The 17775-nt window shown below is 42.6% G+C and overlaps 1 protein-coding gene across 4 annotated transcripts in view; it reads right to left on the reverse strand.

The window, feature by feature from the left end:
- Positions 1-17775, reverse strand: part of GGT5 (gamma-glutamyltransferase 5) — a 37219-nt gene that overhangs the window by 18429 nt on the left and 1015 nt on the right. The window contains exon 2 of one of the 4 annotated variants that reach the window (XM_086855752.1): positions 16337-17774. The gene's annotated coding sequence lies outside the window, so the exon portion shown is untranslated. The remainder of the gene's footprint in view (positions 1-16336; position 17775) is intronic. The other 3 variants (XM_086855754.1, XM_086855753.1, XM_086855755.1) reach the window with 3 other exon arrangements.

The raw sequence follows: 17775 nt of genomic DNA on the forward strand, positions 1-17775 counted from the left end.
GCCAGCATGAAGAGCTCTGCATGCTGCTTGAAGGGGGACTCAGGTATTTAAAGACCCTTACAGGCCAAGATAAACTTGGGGAAATTTTAACTAGAATTTTAATTATTAAAAGAATAATTATTCATTAACTTATAACAAGGCAGAGTATCTTTAAATTTTCCTTTACATTGTTGGGGTCCTGCTACATCTTTATCCAAATCTGCAATCAAGAGATCAAATTTGAACATTATGTAATATTTGAAGTACAGGCATTTTTAAGGTTGATGTGAAGACCACAGCTGCCTTTTGGAAGGTAAGAAATTATCAAAGGGTGTAAATCCTCAGGCCTCTTTCTCAATTTTCCTCTCAGGTTATTGCAGAGCTGTTGAAGAGTCTCAGGCATTGGGCTGAGTTGTTGGGGAGAGTACATGGAGTCATCTACTGACCAAAGGGACCAGAGCAGGCTTTGGAGGCACCAGGAGCTTCTCCTTCAGCCTTGCTGGAGAGGTTGTGCACCTCTGTTCAGTGCATTGCACTAAGCCAATGTAATTTTGCCTTAAGCTCTAACACGTCTTGACATGCAGAGCTGCCATCTGTAGTCACTGCTGCTCTGACTGTAAAGCTGGTTTCAGATGTTGGGTGCATCTGTCATGTTTGAGGAGAAAAAAAGCTGGTTGCTGGTTGAAAAACATCCCTCATAGCCAGCCTTGGGAGCCTGGAGGTAAGGAGACAATCCCAAAGGATTCCAGCATCTACACGAGGTGTAAGCATGATTTTCATTTGGCAGAGTAAACCTGGAGATACAAATCAAGGAGCCACCTTCAGAGAAGATGGAGACCTCGGTGTTGAAGCAGGATTCATGACAGTCCAGGGCCAGACTAAGAAAAACAAGGCTGTAGCTTTGTGTGCAGCAAAAGAGTAGGCTTGTGGCATGAATGACATTTCAATCATTGTATTTTGCCTCCTTTAGTGATGCTTTCCATTGATTGACGGGAAGTAAAGAACAGACAGAAAGTCAGACATTTGTACTAAAAGAAAAGCTAAGATACTGACAGTTTATCACTCTTCATCTCATCTTTTAAAAATACAAATTAAAAGAACCCCAAATGCACACCAAACTCATGAGCCATTCTCACACTAGTGTCCTAAATAACCTCATTTGCGTTGGTCTCTACACTGTCCAAATTATTTTGCATCAGACTCAGGAGGATGCCTCTTTCTGCTGGTGTTTGTTTGCAGAGCATTGTCTACAGTCACCAAGCTCTTACTGTAATAAATAAGAAGTGCATTTTACATTTCCCAGCTCTAAATTAGGTTTTAACTGTTGGACAAGAGTCTAGGAAAGCTTCCAAGATCATGAAACCAAACGCCAAATTGGATGTATTTCATACTCTCTTTGTCCCCTTCTTCAGTCATGTTTATTTATAACCCAGGAATATCAATTAACTCTATATGATAATCAAATAACCCCATAATAGGCAACATTAGGGGAATTTATTCCCCGGATTTTCTAAGAGACATGGCTGTGAGTTCCACAGTTGATGCTCATAATCCATTTGTCTCAGTACAGTTCTTCAGAAACTGCTACACACTAAACTTTGCACATTGTTTTCCTTTGCACACAAACAAGTTTACTTTATTGAGAGTCATGGGGTCTGCTCCCACAAAAACCAAGTGTTCAGGCATCTGGAAAAACAGATACTTGGAATCAGGAAATTCTGATACTCAAGAATTTCTCATTCATATTTCTCTTCCCTCTGTTACTCTTCAGAATTCAGGATGAGAGTTAAACCCATAAACTACCCTGATTTAGGAAAACCAAGCTCTTTTGTTACTGAAATCAGAAAAGGGAAATATGTTCCTAATTTACTCATATGTTTATGTTTTGCTGACATAACATTTAAGTACCTTCTGAACCAAGGGTATTTTGGTTTTCCTTTTAATTTGAAAGCATGACAGGGAATAACTCTCACATTTCTAGCTGAGAAACTTGGCAGTACTTCATCTCAAATCTTGAAAACACACTTCTGGCTCCAACTGTAATGGTTAAACAGATCAGTCCAACAGAACCTTAAAGGGTTGGACGGTGATCACAAGCATTCCATGTTTTAGAAGCACAGCAGCAAGGCAGTGATGGATGACTGGAGAGGACACACCTACATCTTGAGGATAGCAAGTATCAACAGTATACTACTCTGGCACTATTTTCCTCAACCACACTGTCCTTCAGTTTCCCACTTAAAGAATCTGTCTTTGTGGGCTGTAAGCATGAACAAAGTGAAAACACTTGAACTGGACAGTCACAAGACACACACCGTGTCTCACACCACTTTAAGCCTAAAGGGACCCACAGAACCTCAGGGACTCCTCTATCTTTGTTGTATTTTTCAAGCTTAAAGGCAAAACTGCTGCCTCTTTCCTCCTTTCCTGCTGGTTACAAAGCAATGCCTGTTGGAAATGCTCTGTGGAACCCAAACCAGAACAGCCTCTATTTCACAGCAGCATTGACCCGGTAAAAGTCAACTTTTGCACAGCTCTTAGTGGGACACATGGCACAAACCACTGCCCAAGGGAAACTCTTCTCCATTTACTTTATTCAACAAGGACATTCAGGCACAGTTTCCTGCAAACATCAGCACTTTATTCTTTCTCTAACACTGCAGCTATGCTCAATATTAGACTAACAATGAAATCTTCTGATTCAGTCCTTAACTCTTGAGTGCCCTTCTGGCTAAACCTCATTAGTACAATTACTATAACAGCTGAAAGTACTGGCAGGAGAAAACAAAAGGGAGCTTTGTGTGTATCCAAAGACACCAACAGCAAACTCTGCTTGAACTCTGTATTGTATAAAACAGGCCAAAGTATTACATTAGTGACCCCAAAGGATATCTGTGGAGGGTTTTAACCCACATGGAAGCACTAAACTCACTGAAAGTACAAAATGTAATATATTTCTAGTAAAGTGTGTGTGTATCTGTATATAACTATCTATCCAGCTGCCATCATGTGTTTTATATGACCTCAGGGAGCCCCAGCCAGTGAGTACTGGTTCACTGCCTTGCTCATTCAAGAGCTGCCTGGATCAGTTTGCTCACTGAGTCCTGTGCAGGCTGGAAGTCTCTTGGTCTCCCCAGCACAGAGCAACACGAGCCACCCTGAACACACGAGTGAAGCACATCAGCTGAGGAAGCTGAGGAGTGATTTTGCCAGGGATCTTCACAGAGGGAAGTAATATGCTCAAATCCCAAACTCTTTAATGCCAAAAACCCTAGAAAGATGTTTACAAAAAACAGCACTATTGAAATTCAGTTTGGAAGTCAAAAAGGAAATCAATGAGGATGAAAATGCAACACCAGCAAATCTCTGGCTTGGACTAAATTAAGGGGAATGGCTGACAAGCAGCAGATCATCATCCACAGGGACCTTGCTGAACTTGACCAGAAACCTCATGAAGTTTGATACAGGGCAGGGCAGAGGTCTGCACGCAGGCAGAGTAACGTGCTCAGCACAGGCTCTCTCATGGGCTGCTCTCCATGTTGGAGAGGGATCCAGATAAATAACTATTTAAATGTTGGCAAAACATACAAGCTTAACTGTGTGTTCTCTTCCAAGCCCTCTACATGCTTCTCCAGTCTCTAACACCCTGCTTTCCAACTCCACAAAGCAGGGACTATCCCCCAGCAAACATCCCGACACTCTGGGTCCCTGGTCCATGTTCTGGCCCCACGCCATCGGTCAGTGCAAGCTCACATCATGCAGGAGGTGAGGGCAAAGGCGCCATGGGCTGCACATACTGAGCCCCAAGCAATGGAGATGTGATGTCTGCATTAGGCTGTTTGAGCAGCTGCTACAACATTTTTCTTTTCACTTTTTTCTTTTTTTTCTTTTTTTTTATTTCCTGGGTTAAGGGTATATAAAAACAATAGGGAGTTTTGTCTTAGGAGATTATCTGAAAACAGCCTCATCCTCTCAGAAAAAGGAGCAAGGATGGGAAATATTTTCTGAAAATTCCCCTAAATGAGAACTGAGGCTTTTCTGGGATTCCCAGGTAAATGACAGAGCTGTACTGCTGTGCACAGTGAGGCTTTCAAGGTGCTTAATCACACTGCAATTTCTGAGTCAGGAATCAAGACCAGGACCAGCATCTGGATTTCATCTCCTCTCCAAAATAAGCAGGACTGGTAAAATGCAGCCAGACAGATTGTACTTTCCTGTGAAGTCAGCAGGCCCCACCTCTGCCTATCCCTGCAGCTCTTTCTGAGAAATGAGAGCATCCCCACGGCATCCCCACTGGAGTTCTGCAGCTTCCTACACCTCACTGGAATCCAGTGACATCCATCAGCATCAAAGTGCTGAACAGGAGAGTAAGGGAGGACATGTGCAGCGGGTGCAGGAAGATAGGAAGGGAGCAGGATGTGCCTCTGGGAAACCACAAGCTGTTGAAGAGAGTCCCTTGCCCTTGCCTCAGACACTTCCCTCAAGCCCCAGCTTAAACACAGCCCAAGAGCTCTGTGCTGCTGCCTCTCCCTGCTGCACTTCCAGCTCTTTGGGAAGGAGAATTCCTGGGAATACAAGCCAGATGTGTGAGTGCTGCAAGTGGATCTCAGAGAGCCAGCACATATGGAAAACTAGAGCAAGCTGAGCTGCTCCACAAGGGAATGAGGGAAGAGCAGGTTCTTAGCTGCCCTTATGATCCTCATCTACTTCACAAGCAAAGCAAGGGAGAGGCTGACAGAAGCATAAAACCCAGCTCCATAGACAGCCCTTGCCATGTCCTGGTGCAAAAAAGTGAAGGTTATTGGTATTGTGCAACTACATATGTAGGCTTCTAGCTCTGTCTTGGTTCCAGGGAAAACAGCATTGCTTCACAATAACTTCCCTTCCTCCTGAATGGCCCTGGAAGCTCATGTGAGGTAACCCTTTCCTCATGCAAGAGGACAAGAAACTCTTTGCTTTCTTCTCTAGAAAGTGAAAGAGCAGCAAGCAGGAAAAGAGAAATCTTGTAGAGATTGTTTTCTGTACTTGTCTTTTTCCCTGTTTATCTTTCACTGCTGTTTTACTTCGGAAATTCCCTGGTATTCAAATATGGTGTTACCAGACTGTTGCACAATTCCCTTTGGAGCTGTTGGATTACTTACCATTAGCCACTTTCCCACACTCTGATCATGGTAAATGTCTCCTTCCTCCCTTTAAAATTTTACACTCTTTCCTCTAGGGACATGCTGATATTATAGTCCTAAAATTTACTCAGCTGGAACATAGGGTAGAAAATGCAAGAAGTCAACTGCTGCTCATTCACAAGCCTGAACAATGGGAATGGAAAAAATCCCTGCTTTCCTGCATTCAGAATTTGAATATTTATCTTCATCAGTGTTATATATGTACTGCAAGGATACCTGAGCTGAGATGCCGGAGTATTACATATTTTTATTTCAATAGAAAATAAGCTGTTCTCAGAATTTTCTGCATATTCTCCCTTTCTTTTTTACTTTGTATATTTAATTTTAAGACCTTTCTTTGTACAACAGCTGGTTAAGTTTCTTACCATACTGAAGTAAAACATTTTCAGCTTACTAGATTGGAAAATGCAATTAAGTTATTGTCAGCAATGCACTCTAATTCTCAACAATAATGTGGTCCCTTTCCAAATCATGTGGCAGTGGCTGTACCAGCACAGTACATTTCACAGACCTCCTCTGGATTCAAACCCTAAGCCAGTACAGTAACGTGCAGATTTCCCCAGAAGTCATCAAAAGAAAGGCAATTGTATCAGGAAAAAGGTTGACTCAAGAAAACCTTGAGGGTTTTTGGGGGGTTGTTGGGGTTGCTGGGGGGAGGTGTTTACTTGGGGTTTGGTTTGAGTTTTTTATTTGGGTTTTTTGTTTGTTTGCTTGCTTGATGGTGTTGTTTGGGGGCACATGTGGGTTTGTTTTTGTTTTGTTTTGGGGATTTTTCCATAGAAAGCAGAGCTGCTGGTCTCCATAACAAAGGGCAGATGGAAGCAGCAGCATTTAACAAAAAGAAACAGTTTCTACATGGTGCACCAGCATCAATGTAGAAAGGACAAAACAAATAATGCACACAGAAACATCTGGGGTTTGTTTGCAACAGATTAAAAGACTTCCAGCAGTGACTGGACAGGGTGTCCTAGTTTAATAAAAATTAAATTAATTTGAACGCTTTGGAACACACGAACTGGATCACAGTGTGCATCTCCAGAGCTCCATGCTAGCAGGCAGAATGGAAAAAGGACATGGCCCTTCAGCCTCACACATCATCCTCTCTGAAGTTCAGGAAATCAAAACCCAGCTCCAGGTGTCACAGCCACAAAGCTGATGGCATCTTGGCTTCCCTTCTGGCCCTCTTCTCCTTTCTGTCTGCACCAGCAATTTTCACTGCCTAGCTCAGGCAGAATCTTTTGGAAGCTATACATGAACAGTGACCAAACTTTCTGTCACTTCAGGCCCTTGGATGAGTTACAGAAATCCACAGCTCTCCTACCAGATGACTGCAGGTATTTCCATCACATTATCCCATCAGCATCTATCCTCCTGCCTGTGCTTTCTTTTCTGAGATCTGCTTCTTGTCCACACAAGAATTTCCCAGCTGGCAATTCCTGGTGCAGCCTCTTGAGTTCTGCATAGCCATAAAGCATTCCACCCCCAAAACATGTGGAATTCATAATCAGTGACAGAGATCCTCTGGGTTGCCCAAGAGCATTATTACTAAAACTTCATCCCTCTCCTTTCTGGGACAGTTGATGTCTGGGCTGCTCTCTCCCTGATGTCTCACTCTGGCCATGCCCCTGCCACAGGGACAATTCTTTTCTTTCAGCAGCTCTCCAGAGCATCTATCACCCCCTGGAATGGGAAAACCTAGTCCTTCAAATCAGGCAGCCATCACCAAAGCCCAAAGAAACAATTTTTCCAGACTCAGCCCTCAGCAGGCCCTTTGCTCCTGCCAAAAGGTAAGCAGCACTTTTTCCTTCCTTTGCCTATTCCCATTTCCCACTGCCCAGAACAAGTGAAACCCAGCTCCTGAATGTCAGTCTCTATTTCACGTCAAGTGCTAAAATGGTGCCACATCTCAGTCTTGGAGCCAACTTGGATTTTCCCTCTTCTGCTTCCTCCCCAAGGTCTGACACTTGCTGCAGGATCAAGGGCAGATCTGTGCAGGATTCCAGAAAGCGTCCCAGCCTGGACTCTCAGCAGACTGTACAGATTTTATATTTCCTTGCCTGACATGAAATTCAGTCAGTCTGAACAGAGTTGGACACACATATAAACACACTCGTACACACATTAGTGGCCAAGATTGCCCAACACCATATTTTGGAGGCTTGTTTATTCAAAATCAACCAAATAGCTGTTTTGAAAACATGAACGCAGTAAAAACAAAAGTGTTTATATTGAGAAAACTTTTCTATTTTCTATATTCTCTTCTGTTTTGAAAGAGAAAAAAAATTTTTTTTAAACCCTCTGAAACAGTTCAGTGTTCAAAGACATACAGCACAGCCCTGTCCTGGTTTCATGGTCACAGATACTGTTTCATCTAAAGAAAATTTGTCTTATTTGCTTACATTTCTATCCTTTCTAAACAATAGGCTTAGATGTTGACTATATTTATATTAAAATAAAAAAAAAACAGGCATGTGGGTCAAACTGAGAGCCCCACAGCTCCTGTCTCGGACAGCAGCCGGCGCTGGATGCCCAGGGAAGACTACAGCAGGCAGAGTACAACAATAAATGTGTAATGATTCTTCCTTAAATGCTCTCTCAGCCTCCAAATACTTGAAATTCAGAAACTTCCTGAGCCATAAGTGCCTCTTTGTATCTGGTACCCCTTGATAATTTAGTTGAATGGATTTTTCCAATGTCATCCAGCTTCTGATTTATGGGATGATAGTTTTCAGAGCAAAACACATCTTCATGGCACTGTTTCCCTTCAGGCTCATCACTCTTGATCCCCCAGACTGCTCTTACTCCAGCAATGGAATAACAGTGGTGAGTTTCTGCTTTAGAAAAAGGACTTGCCAAAGTAGCTCTGTCTGACCCAAGGAAACACCGTCACTGCACCACTGGAGAGGATTTAGTGCTGCCAGTCCTGACACCTACTGCTGCCCCTCCAGTGAGCCCAGAGCAATGAGGTGACCTGGAAAGAGCCACTCTCAAAGCAGCAGCTTCTGAAACCCACTGCAAATCATGTCTTCTTTGACATCCTCCTGAATGCAGCACCTTGAGCCCTGAAGTTGCAGGGAGCAGCCCATGCTACAACCCAGAAAAAAGGCTTTGGGAACATTACCCTAAATGAACAATCAGAGAGAAAGAAACCCACTGAGACTGAGAGAGCTGCCTGTCCTCTGACCCTTTGGGCAACTGAGCCAACTTCTCAGGGCTTTTCTGAAAAACAGGCTGAAGTACAGTCACAGCCCAGCAGGAGTCCTAGAATGTGAACTATAAAGGGATTTGTAACAAGAAAGAAAAAGGGAGATTAAGTAACTTCCTACTCTTTAAAAAACCCACAAGCTTTATCCATTCAGCCACAACCCTGCACCTACAGCCAATGTTTAGCTCATGCCTCATGGATGTGTTGGACAGTTAAATGAGATCTCCTGATAAATGCAAATATGTTGTGACAGAGGAGTTCAAGATAAACCCAAAACCATCTCAAATCGTAGCTTACAAATCATAAACTTCATTTCCCATGCCCCACTAGAAAGCAAGTTCCTATCCTGGTTGTATTTATGCTGCCACATGAAGTCAGCTGAGATTCAGGGTTTAACTGCTGAAGCAACAATCACAACAGTAGCAACTCACTGAGAACATGTGATAGACTGGAAGTCATTTCCAACAGAGAACATGACAGAAAGTAATACTTTCATTAGACTACAGTTAAGAGCTCTTCACCATAACAACCAGTTTCCACATTAAACTAAAGATGGAACTTGCTTTTGAGTCCAAGCAGTTCCAATGGTGGTTCCCCAGTGACTCAGCAAAGTGAGGATTAACGGTGACTACTTGCTGCAGAGGACAGGTGTCTACATTTCTGAAACTAACAGTACCCCACTGTCACTGTCACTGTCACTGTCACTGTCAATAACAGGGCCAGATGATGGAAGTAGCTCTCAGGCACCTCCTTGCTCCAAGCTGTTGCCTGCTCCTTTGTGACAGCATAGCATGAATTCCCATCCTACATAGCTCGGAGAACCAAAGTTGTGTTCTTCTTGAGGTTGTGATTTGGCATTTCTGATCAGCCATATAATGTAAACATATAACAGTAAAACGATGTAAAAGTTGGTGTTTAGTCACTTCTTTTTACTAGAAGTAATAGGAATGTCAAATCCAAACACTCAGAGACCAGCAAGAGAACAGTATGAAATGGACAGCAATGGGCAAGGAATTGCACAACTAGCTTGATGATGGTAGGGAAGCAATGTGAATGCCTAGAGGTTAAATTATCATGGACAGAAAATAAGGAAGTATGGAGCTGGAATCTCTCAGCATGCTAGAAATATGAGATATGAATTCTAAGGGTCGAAAAGCAGAACACATTTCTGGGAAATAGAAAAAAGTAAAAAAACAAAAAAGAATACAGGCTTGGAAACAAAGTTCATTAGTGAAGCTGGGAACTCTGCCCTCTCCCCGGACCTCTGCGCAATTCTAAACACAATTTGATAGTAGGTCCTCTAGAAGGATGCAATGAACTTAATCTCTATTTACATAGGAGAGTAGCTCTGTCTCAAGAAAAATAAGGGGTTGTTGAGGGTGATTGTGTTAACCCTGGCTGGGCTAAGGAAAAATTCATGGCATGGTTCTTTTCCTCTCTGGTGGTGACAGCCCCAGAGCTCTCAGCTGTGCAGGCTCCACACCTCTGGTTCTGTTACACTCCTGGTGAACAGCGGGGCCTGGATGCTGCTGGTGTGGGCACCACTGCACTGAGCCCAGCAAACACAGCTCAGGAGGAGGCAGAGGGCAACAAGGCTCTGGCTGAGAAGGCAGTGCTGGGTTAATGGCTGGACTTGATGATCTTAAAAGCCTTTTCCAATTTACAAGCTCTGACCTCACTGTCCCTGCCAAAGAGCCACTAGATCCCATCCCTCACCTACTCCTAAGATGTCCCTTTTCCGTGGGGCACTCCAGTCCTCAGTGAAAGGATCTCTCAGGGGAGAGCCAAGTAAAAGAGCCTCATTTTATTGTGGTACCACCTCTGAACTCCACTCCTGGCATATGGCTGAATTTCTCATTGTCAGAGCCATAATCTTGACTCTGAACCTTGACTGGGCTCTAAGCCAGGACAACAGTCACATCCCAGGTCATGTGGTGGTGAGTGAACCCTACCAACAGTCTTCCCACTGTTTTGACAACCCCTCTCGAGTGTCCTTCTCTCACTGTACATCTAGGTTTCTCTTTCTTTGGTTCCTAACTGTAACTCTATGTCTGTATGAGACTTATACAGTGGGATTCACCACAACCCTTGGGAAGGTTTAGGTGGGAATGGGAAGGTTTAGGTGGGAATAGACCCAACTGCCCCCAATGGCAGAACTACTGCTGTTCTCCAGTGATGCTTTGATGACTATCTGTCCTATCAGGGGGGCTGTATTTTGAGAAACATCTGGGCAGAATCCATCATTGCCTCAGGGCTTTAGAAACTATTTATTTACACAATTTAGTGAATAGACTGGGAGACGAGGACACCTACAGGAAAAAGGATCTTCCCCAGGCTGTTCCTAAAGCATTGCTTCAATAACGTTCTTGACATGGCATCGTGTTTTGTGCTACACAAAACAGCTGATGGGTCTGGAGTAGATGACTGACAGGGCTCCAGGTTCAGCAACAGCTCTTCTGGCATTGATGGTGGTGATTTTTTAACTCCTGGAGCTGACCAACACTCAGAAATTTCTGGGTTTTCCTGCTTATGTGCTTCAATAACTTTCAGTTAACATCACCTGAGATACCTAAGGTTGCTAATGTCTTTTTCTCCTCTATTGTGGCTCGTTCAGAAACTCCTAAACTTCTGAACTTGAAGGATATAAGAACAGGATATGGAGGCATAAGGTACCTGCCACACAATCTGCACTCTATCCTTGAATGACAGCCCCATCCAGGCACGATTCCTACTCTCAGTCAGTCTCTGAGCTCCCTAGAACAGGAGCTGTTGATAGTTAAGCCATATATTACACAGCACAACAGAAATAACCCTGCAGATGGCACTTGTCTGAATCCCTTCCTCTTTATGCAATAAACTGCATTTCATTTTAACCAACAGCAATCCTACAAATCACATTCATTTCCTACCACAGCAGGAATAAAAATTCTTAATTTCCCCTCAGGCAAATGTTTACGTATTCACCAAACTTGAATGATTTACAGGCACCTACTGTGACATGCACTATTCAATATTTTGTCTTTAAATGCAAGATTATAAAGTTTTAGAATTGTGGAGAACAGAACAATGTGATATTCTGTTTTTTATAGTATTTCTGTAAGCCCTTAGGTACCATCCTGCACCAGATATGATGCCACTGACCTCCCTATGTGTATTACAGGCTGACACACAATGAAGAACTGTAGGGTTTATTTTAAATCCAGTCTCATGAAACAAAATAAACTTCAGCCCAGGAAATCTGGCAATTAATTGACACACATGAATTGTTGGTTGGTAATCTATCTGCTCTGTGTCCCACTGTAACACACATCAGGCAGGATCCCAGAGCCCCTGCACACAGTTTGCTTTAGCTTGGCTCTAACACCCCAGGGAGCAAAGCAATAGAACAGGGCTTGTCCTACTGGGTCCCAAATTTTAGTTCTGGGGCCCATTTCTCAGTTCTGCTCAGTACTGCTGGAAATACGCCAAGAAATCTGGTTCAGGATAAGAACAGCCTGTTCCAAGACAGTTTCTTTCATTTCAACATTTCAAACGCTCTTGAACGCTTGGCTCGGCATCCAAAGCAGAAACTCTTAATTCCATCCTTAATTCTGTCTCCTGTATGACTGGAAGATTTTATCTTGACAATTTTGGTTACAGAATTGGGCACTTGGAATGAGAAATAATATTCAAGAAGCAAATAGTGGTTTGTGGTAAATCTGCTGCATTCAAAATGCTGTTACATTAGAAAAACAACTTCAATTCTTGTACTGCAAGGAAACAAATCCATCTTCCATCTTCAAGGAACGAGAAAGTGTCAGCTTCTGGGATGTTAAAAATCATATAAATCCAAACTATATTTAAAAGTGTATTTGGCTAAATACAAATTTCAATACTATGTCTGTAAACATCTTCATGAAAACCTGTGGCCTCCCACATTAAACCAAATTAAAAAAACAAATTTTTTTAATAATACTCATAAATGTGAGTAAAATATTTGAAAGGTGAATCTACATCAGAAGTTGTTCAATATTCACAGAAGCTTCTTTCATGAGTCTCTACTTTCTGCCTCAGGGGATCTTATGTATTCGTTCTTTTTTTTAGTCTTTTCTGAGGTCCTGTGACTGATCCTCCTTCATGGCTCCATGCAGTTCCCCATTCATGCACACTTCATCGTGCTTGTCAGGCTCAAGCAGCCAATATTCAAGGCTTTCAAGTTTCACCTCCTGGTCACTCACCCCAGCAATCTACATTGATTTCTCTCTTCTTGACTGCCAGGAGCTAAAAACAGCATGCTCTGAGAGCAAATTATTCACATGGGTAAAAGACTGCAGAATCAGAAAGGATAAAGATGAAAGCCAGTTGGCAGACAGCCATTAGTGGGAGAGACATTCTGCTTCCAAAATATGGCTTTCAAAAGGAAAGCGGAGATTATTAAAGGTATCATTAAATAGAATCACTGCTCTTTAAGAATGGCAGTATGTGGTTTTAACTGGAAGGATAAAAATAACATGAAATACTGTATCACTTACAAAACCAACCAGCTACAGTTTATTCCATTCATATTATAGCTCTGAACTGCCTCCCTTCCTAAGACTATTATTTCTTCTTTATTATATTTCATTTTATTAAGCAGCTTAGAACTGTATTTATTTATTTTTTTTTTTAGTACTGGGGTTATAAAAAGACCTGGATGATAAACTAATCCAAGGACATTTTGCCTGGTGATAGCTTGGCAGGTTCCTTGGGAACACTCACCTAACACAAATCCTGTAGATAGAGAAGCTGCCTTTCAGGGACACAGGAAGAGTGATCACATTCCAGCACTGGGATGTCACTGTCCCTCTGCAAAAGGACAGATGCTTCTCCATCACACTGGTTGGGAAGACACTTGGAAATGTGTTGGAACACAAAGAGGTCTCTGTTCTAAGTGAGAGCAGTAATTACCTGGCAAATAAAGATTCTCTCTGGAAGGCCCAGACTGCACAGCTGGAAATACACAGAATTTAGAGGCTGATTTAGGGCTCTGTAACAAATTCCACAGACAGAGAAGCATTTAATCAGGAGCCCACTCCTCCCATCAGGGCTGTGTGGAGCACTGTGCACAGCCAGGGTAGGATGTGGGTGCAACCAAAGGCAGTCCCCTCCTTCACAGTGCCCCTGCTCTATAGCCCCACGGGCAGAAGTGCAGCTCGTGAGGAGAAGGTGACTTTGCTGTCAGTGACACTTTGCACAGACCTGGTGAACTGAGAAATAGGAACATCAATTTGGCAATGTATAAATAGCAAGCAGAGCTCCTACTGCATGCTTCAAGTATTAGAGCTGAGCAAGTCATCCTTATCTTACTGCAACAAGACCTTGTTTTAGGAACAGGGAAATTACTGGAAATGAAAGCATAGTTATCAGCTTGAAGTATTAGTTCCTTCAAAATCAACAGGAAAAGTTTCTCATAAATGGCACAAAGGCTAACCTTACTCAAAATCAGAATACGGACCACCAGTAACTAGAATGGAAAATGATACCTTACTTGTGGCTTTACTTTTCAAAGCCCAATCCCAGACCTCAACCACTATAATAAAAAAAGCAAAACTCGGTAATGGTCACCATATGCAGCTTCTTCAGACTCTTGATCCAAGAGTTGCTTTAGCCCTCTGCATAATGCATTATGTTCACACACTCTACCACCAGTACTCATATTTTATCCCAAGTGTTGAAATGCTGAGATTACTTATGTCTCAAGCTCCTGAATTCATGTGATTATGCAAGAAATCCAATTTTAATTAAAACCAAATTTCTAGCGCTTCCTATGGAGAAGAAAATCTTCAAAATGGGACTGCCAAAGTTGCAAAACTCCAAGTACCCATAAACAGGCACAAAATACACTGCTTATTAAATCAGACTATTCTTAAGGTACTCTCAAGGCTGTGGGAGACAAACTGGAGCTGGAACTCCTGATACCATGCTGTCATGCAGTATCTTAAGCAATCTCTGCCTGCAGAAACCAGGCAAAATAGAACAAATTCATAGAAATCATTAGGAAAAATAACAATGGAAGCCCAAAGAGCTGCACACTCAACCTGGGTGGAGATGGGGATGCCTCATCCTGCAGTGGTTCAGTGCTGCTGACATTTCTTTCACAGGAAAAGCCATCACATGCACTGGGTGAGTTAATGTTTTCTCAGACTACACATGAAGTCTCATCTCCAGCCATGTGGAACTCTGACTGACAGCCTTAGCAGGCTTGTGCATGTCAGGAACAGTATAAAGTTGCTATCTGCATGAACTGAACAGCTGTGGAGACAGAAGTTACTTTGGTTCTGCTAGAAGAATAATGACAGTTCTGAAAATTCCCCTTTTCTCCTCACCTATATGAATCCAGGCCCTGTTCCAGACTGTTTCTCATTAACTGGTAGTCTGGTTTTGTTCCCATCACAGCTGAACAGATTGGATATTTTCTAATCATTTCACCCATCCCTGACATATCAACACCCAAACAATTCTCCAGCCAAAAGAAAACATTTGACAGATCTCCACTGTTAGAACACTCTAACCTGCACTTACAGGAAGATATTAAATTAATCCTGCAAAAGCAACAAGGTCTGGCTATGTTATCAGATGCCTATGCTATTTCTCTAAATTAGATTATTTCTAATTTGTCTTTTCCTTTCATTAATCAGCATAATCAGGTTAAAGTTACAGTCACATGTTTCCAGCTTGGACTTGTTTGCTGCATCTGAGTCAGACTTCAAGAGAAGTTGGAGTGTCCCAAAGCTTCTGTTTCTCCCTCTAATATCAGCTCTATAAAAGATGGCATCTCTCACTACAAACACCACTTCATTTTAAAGGGGAAAAGCCTTGATGACCACTCCTGAACCCAAACTTCCCACCAGTGCTTGTGGATGATGCAGTGGGTGCCCCATATGAATTAATTCAAAGGTTTTTAATACTGCTTTTAGAAAAAAACACTGTGTGAGCATCAGAACCACACAATCTGGTTCTTCACTTGTCCCAAATCTTTAACCTGAGCATCAGCAAAAGTGCAAGTTGGCATTGGAGGATTTAGAGACTCTCTTTTCCTCATGGATTTTCTGGTAACTGGGTGTTGTATTAACTCAATCTTCTATGCACAAATTGAGTTATTAATCTTTTTAACAATTACATTAACTTAATTACCTCTGTAGAGTTTAATTGATGCTCTAGTGATTACACCAAGGTGACAAAATATGAGGGCTACCTAGGAGAGCTTTTGGTATGGTTGGGTAGTCACTTTTTTGCCTGTCAGAAACGTCTGACAATGAATGATAAAAACATAAAACAAGCCCCAAAACATGGAATCCATACTTGCAGAAAACAGCTCAGCCTCCAACTCCCTCAGGAATACTTCTCTCAGGAAAAACATACCAACAGCAACAGAAAAAAGCTTTTTTTGTTGTTATGGTTTAAAGGCAGATAGAATTTGGGAGGAAGGGAAAAAGGAAACCTAGCTAAGTGGCATATCAGAGGAAACCTAGGTAAGGTGACTTTTCTCGACTTCAGTCTTTGCATCTGCCAAATGGGAAAAACATAGATATACAATGTTGATATATGCATGTGAAAATGCTCTGTGTAAGAGGGATAATGAACCATCGATTTCAGTGGGCTCCAGAGCACACCAAACTGCCGTTCCACAGTTCTCCTCAGGAGTTCCATTAGTTCTTAAAATAATTTGATATATTTCTCCCATGCAGCTATCTGAGTACCTTCAGTGTTGTGCTGCCACATATTCACCCAATCCTTTATTTCTTCTTTCTCAGATCCTATCACCCACTGAAAATACACCAGGTCTATTGTTTCCTTAAGTCCTGACACTCACGTATATAACTTTTACAGCCAAATAAACACATCGTAGAATCTTTGCTATCAAATCCCAGCAGCTTTTTCTGGAGCTACAGCAGCTCGTTATCCCCACCTGGAGGACGGACCGACCCCTCAAGGACCCGCGTTCACTCACAGTTAGTCTCTGTCTCCGAAGGCACGTGTGAAACTCGGCAGGAACCCCAGCAGGACTCGCACGTGTGTGGATCACATCCAGCACATGACACACGGACGTGTGCATCACATTGTGAAAAACACAGTTCACTCCTTAGAATTTTTAAAAGTTTAATAAAGGATAAAAGAAGGACAAACAATGCAGCACTGGGGTGCTTTTGGTGAACGGCCAAAGAGCACGGAGGCAGCTTAAAATCGTGTTCTCTATATACGGTTACATTGCTGGGGTTACATGCATATTCATTAGCTTACACATGATTCAAACATTCTTTTGAGGTTTTGATGTTTTAGGAACTCTCTTGCTTGGTTTTAACTTCTGACTTGTCTGCAGGACGTTCTGTAAATTAGGTCTATGTATTTTATTTCTTGTGGTTTTATCCTGTTGGTTCACACTCCCTAATAGTGCTGATAGAGTTGATAAATCCTTCTCAGATGCTTATGCTCTGCTTTTTGTCACTGTTATCACTTGGAGAGGCCAGCTGGCAGATGTAAGAAACAGAATAATTGCTTTACACTATTTTCTGAGTTAGTTATATGGAAGTATTTTAGTTTCTATTTTAACATTTTTCTAAAGCCTACAATATATTTATTACATTTTTATTCATATGAACAGTGCATAAACTGACAGATTATACAAAGCAGTTAAAAGTAAGTATAAGTTGTACCATATCAAAATACTTGTGATGCAAAAAGCTAATCTGTGAATGTGAAAGCTAGTATTATCATCTATAACAACATCCAGCACAGGACACACACACATGTGTGCTGTAGTTTGGACAGAACTGTCCTTGAGAGCAGTCAGGAGGGCTGTGGTACCAGGAACACCACGAGTGTTTCACAGATCTCTGGTTCTGACAGAACCCCTGGAGCCCCAAACACGGGTTATGGGGCACTCCCTCGAGGGCAGAGGCCCTGCAGAGGACCTTGGTAAATCAAAGGTCTGGGCAGTAACCAAGCATGTGGAACTTAACAAGAGTGACTGATTCTGCACCTAGGACAGGGCAATCCTGGCTCTGTGAATGGGCTGGGGAATGAGAGGCTGTGAGAAGGGACCTGGGGGTCCTGGAAGGCTGGATGGGAGTCACCATTGCCCTGGCAGCCAGGAGGGACAGCATGTCCTGGGGGACATCAGGCCCAGCATGGCCAGCCAGGCAAGGAAGGGGATTGTCCCCTCTGCTCTGCTCTGCTCTGGGGTAGCCTCACCTTGAATGTTGTGTGCCATTTTGGGCACCACAGTATAAAAAAAGACATTAAGCTATTAGAGAGCATCCAAATGAGGGACATGAGGATGGGGAAGGGTCTGGAGGGGAAGCCTTATGAGATGTGGCTGAGGACACTTTGCCTCATTGTGGGCAGTGCAGGGGCAGGCAGTGGTCTCACCTCTGCCGACAGGGACAGAAC

The sequence above is a fragment of the Cyanistes caeruleus genome, chromosome 18 (genome assembly GCF_971803275.1).
Source record: "Cyanistes caeruleus chromosome 18, bCyaCae1.hap1.1, whole genome shotgun sequence".
Classification (NCBI taxonomy): Eukaryota; Metazoa; Chordata; class Aves; order Passeriformes; family Paridae; genus Cyanistes; species Cyanistes caeruleus.